Raw genomic sequence first — 5000 nt, 5'->3', positions numbered from 1 at the left:
CAGCACCATGACTGTGACGGATCCGTTCTCGGCGAGCGCTTCAACCAATGGGAGAGTTGCTCTGTCCCAGAATCTGTACCGCCTCACTCACATGGACCAATCAACGAACAGTGCCTGGTTTGCCTACCGCTCCGACCTGTGTAAATATAGCTAGCCCAACTTATAGTTCTACTTCTAGCCTGAAGATGAGAGAAAACACGCAGCACTCTCTCGAAATGCGTTGCAGCCTACGGTTTTGTACTCTTTAGTTGACAGGTCTACTTTTAGTAAATTTTTAAGTAAACTCAGAATTTTTCTTACATATTTTGCTCCTCTACCTACTAATAAGTACCAGCACAGCTACTAGTGGCATGCAGTACTGTTGAGAAAAGGAATGACAAATAGTGAAACTAGCAGTCAGTCAGTATGAGTTTACCATGTAACTGATAATCATATAATGATAATTTAGTCTTCTATTAAAACATTTTTTTTTCTAAACGATAGCCAACATGCAATGTAGGAAATCCCCTCCTGGATTATTACTTTGCTCGGGGAAAGAAAATTAGAAATGCGCCATGAAAGGGAAGGAAAAGGTATGTGATATTTTTACTCCATCAGACAACCTGGTTCGAAGGACGTGTCCTGCAAACACTGTACAAAACAAGAGAGCGAAGAAAGAAAAATCGAAGCGAAAGGAAATTTCCTACAGGGAATAATTCCGAGTGAACGGTGATGGCAGTCCAAATGTAGTCTAGAGAGAGAGAGAGAGAGAGAGAGAGAGAGAGAGAGAGAGAACACTACTATTTGCATCTTGCTTCATTTGTCTTGATAAATATCGCATCTGGAAAATATGAGAGAGAGAAAGAGAGAGAGAGAGAGGACTTCTATTTGCATCTTGCTTCATTAGTCTTGTTAGAAATAGCATCTGCAAAATATGAGAGAGAGAGAGAGAGAGAGAGAGAGAGAGAGAGAGAGAGTCCACTATTATTTGCATTTACAAAGGTGCTGTGATTAGTCTTAATAAATGTAACGTATGCAAAAATCTTAAACAACATTTTTGGTAACTCCGAATGCTCAGATATTTTTCATTCCAAATGATAATTTGTTTTAACAATCTTGCAGCAATGCGCTTCATCTGATGATTCAGCTTAGTTTTCCAACGAAGGATTTTTTTTCTGATGAGATCAGAATAATGTCCTATTACTTGTGTTTTAGACATTCGCCAGATGGTAAATGGTAATTACTGGTTTTGTTTTGTTGATTACCTTATGGCTTATGTTTTCTCTAGATAATAAACCACCAACTTATTTTATGGGTATTTTGATTAGATGAGTCACTGTATACGTGTTTACCTATGGTATGACAATACTGATGCCAAAATGCTGTGCCTGGAACTTCTTTGTCTGCGTCTTTTCCCACCTTTATGTGGGGTCGATGTTTCTGGCCAGCTTTCTCCATCTACCTCTGTCGCACACTTCATCACCGGTTAATCCCTTTGATCGAAGGTCATCCTTGATACAGTCTACCCACCTTCGCTTTGGTCTCCCTCTCCTTCTCCTTCCCTGTACCTCCATTTCCACCACTCTCCTCCCAATGCACTGTTCATCTCTTTCTCATGACATGACCATACCACCTCAGTCTACTTTCTTGCCTGGAACATATGTTCATTTTTTTTATGGTTAGGTCGAAGGTCATAGTTTCTATCTTTATTATGTAACCCCGGATCAGAGCTGGTCATTTGAAGGTTTAAAGGTCATTCATGAAAGGCCGAGGTAAGGGACGGGATAGTACGCTACAGAATGACCCCCTTTCCAACAAGCTAGGACCAGGGATGACCAGACACTTGCTACTGATGACTTAGCAGGCCGTAAAGGCTCCTCCAACCCCCTTCCTTAGCACAGAAGGATAGTGAGGTTACAGACACTGCTATATACTATCGAGCTTGAACGGGTCTCGAACTCCCGTCCAACAGATTGCGGGTAAGGGACGATTCGTGTACCAAACACTATTGCGTGCTGCTAATAAGAATATTCTCAAAGGTGAATAGCAAACATGACTTACTAAAAATGATGAACAATTGGAGAAGAACTAAAAAAGTAACTAAGAAAGAGAAGGCATTTTAAGAGTTTATATCAGGTTAACCATAAATAGGTTGAAGTTCATTAGAAGAAAATGAAATCAACTGTTACAGAATTCTCATTAATATATTCTGTTCACATCATGTTTTACGTTTGGTCTTTCAATTCTCTGTTTTTGAAGCATATGTTTGCTTTTATGCATTTACATTATGCCAAGGAAGAAGGAGAGAGAGAGAGAGAGAGAGAGAGAGAGAGAGAGAGAGAGAAAAAAAAAATTCTGTTGTACGATTTGAAAATATGATTCTGCAAAAGTTTAAATAGCAACCTTCCTCCTGAAAAGCAGCAGTATTCACGTAATTCGCGCTGCCTTGAAACCTGAAATGATGACGCAAATAAGCCATAAACATGCCAAAGTCTGTAATGAAAGCTCCAGGAACATGGCCGAAATTCCCTCATCCTCGGGAGAAACTTCTCCTCACGTTTGCAAGGTTGCACGATAATTCTCGAGATGTCACCAAGATGAAGCACCTCGCGTCCACATATGCGGTTGCATACTTCACGCCTCTGCAATGAAAGACTGAGAGGAGGCCGCTTGCGACTTCCTGTCCAAGCACTGCAATGCTCACAGAGAGAGAGAGAGAGAGAGAGAGAGAGAGAGAGAAGTACTGCAATGTACAGATAGAGAGAGAAATACTGCATTGCTCTGAGAGAGAGAGAGAGAGAGAGAGAGAGAGATAGAGAAAGTACTGCAATGCTCACAGAGAGAGAGAGAGAGAGAGAGAGAGAGAGGGAGAGAGAGAAGCACTGCAATGCTCACAGAGAGAGAGAGAGAGAGAGAGAGAGAGAGAAAAGCACTGCATTGCCGAGAGAGAGGGAGAGGAAGAGACAGAAAGAGTCAGTCTGGTATGTAAATAGACTATAGTTTCAATATTGGTTTGAGATTCCGGCTTTGCTGATTTCTTTAGCTTGATATTTCGCAAGGAAAATTAAGATGTATCTATTTATTCTTTTTGTTTTAGGTAGCTATTTGTGTGACTATTACATATTCAGTAAAAATCAACACTAAATATGAACATTTGTAAGATGTTTAGCCAGTTATTTAATGATGGAAGACCTTAATTCACTTGATTAAATTTCTGTTATAATGAAAAGGTGATGCTTGTGTCATTCGGGATCTGATATATCTATCGTCGGGGGTGGGGGCGGGGTAAGGAGAGCAAGGGGGAGGGGGGGGGGCTTGGATGTGGGGAGTTGGGGGGGGGGGGGCGGTTGCTAAGATGAGAGGTTACAGGTGGAGTGCAGAGGAATATCCCCATGGCTCGGGGAGTTTAAGAATAGACTCCGAAGTTCCACCACCAGCTGAGACATACCCCGCCACCTCGTGCTATTACCTCCCATTAAGCAATGCATCTTTTCATCCATCTATTTATTTATTTTTTTCACTGCAATTACGAGCCATTATTCCTTTTTGCACGTAATTCCTTTTTCATAGGTCACATTTTGTCAATAATTTCAGAAACCACTTTTGTATCTACTGTATATTTACCCGACATCTTGGTATTTTTGTTTCTTTTAATTTTTGTCTTTGTGCTTTCATTGTTTCTTTTCTATTTAACCGACTCCATGGTGTTTTTGTTTCTTTTAATTTTTGTCTGTGCTTTCACTACTCACACAGCATCTCTAACGTTTACAACGCTTCTAGAGAGCTAAAATCACTGTCAAATCTTTGCTCAGACAGCCTTTATAACGTTTACAACGCTTCTAGAGAGCTAAAATCACTGTCAAATCTTTGCTCAGACAACCTCTAGAACGTTTACAACGCTTCTAGAGAGCTAAAATCACTGTCAAATCTTTGCTCAGACAGCCTCTAGAACGTTTACGCTTCCAGAGGGCTAAAATCTCTGTCACATCTTTGTTCAGTCACCATCTGTAACGTTTATAATGCTTCAAGAAGGCTGTCACGTGCTCTTGCCAATAATGCCTGGTTTCGTGTCTATTGCCAACAGTTAACCCCCTAGATTATATCGCTTTATTTGTTTTGCTGTCTTTGTCTTTGCTGTTAATCGGTATTACAGATTCTGCATCTTTTCAATTATACAATATGCTGACGGTAATGAATTTGCTCATCTTTGTCTTCACTGTTGAGCGGTATTACAGCTTCTGCATCTTACCAATTTTACTATATACTTACGAAAATAAATTTGCTCATCCGGTGAATAACTTCTTCCATTACTCTTTTAACTCTTCTTTATGTCGTTTCTACTCCCTATCTAAACTATTTAACAGTGATATGAATCATTCCTACTATCTCCTGCTGCTTCATATCAACATTATGTAATTTTACTTTGCTATCCTCTTATCAACAAGATATCAATTACTAGTTAAGGAGCTTCTTGCTTCATGAAAATCTGTAATCTCTGTTGAATTTATGAGTTTTATCAAAGAACGTTGCTTAACTGTAATTCTTTGCTTGACTTAAATATTTCTTGAACATAAATTCAACTTGTTGATGTTATATTCAACCTACTACCAGCTTACTTGTAAATTTTATGCATTCGTATAAATTTAATTTGCACTTATCAATATATTCTTGCCTTTAAATATATATATATATATACATATATATATATATATATATATACACACATATATATATACATACATACATATATATATATTATATATATACACATATATATACATACATACATATATATATATATATATATATACAGTGTATATATATATATATACACATATATATACATACATACATATATATATATATATATATAAATATATATATATACAGTGTATATATATATATATATATATAAATATATATATATATATATATATATTTATATATACATACATACATACATACATATATATATATATATATATATTTATATATATATATATATATATATACACATACAC

Source organism: Palaemon carinicauda, chromosome 13 (assembly GCF_036898095.1).
Source record: "Palaemon carinicauda isolate YSFRI2023 chromosome 13, ASM3689809v2, whole genome shotgun sequence".
In the NCBI taxonomy this organism is placed as follows: domain Eukaryota; kingdom Metazoa; phylum Arthropoda; class Malacostraca; order Decapoda; family Palaemonidae; genus Palaemon; species Palaemon carinicauda.
This window is presented reverse-complemented; position numbering follows the sequence as displayed.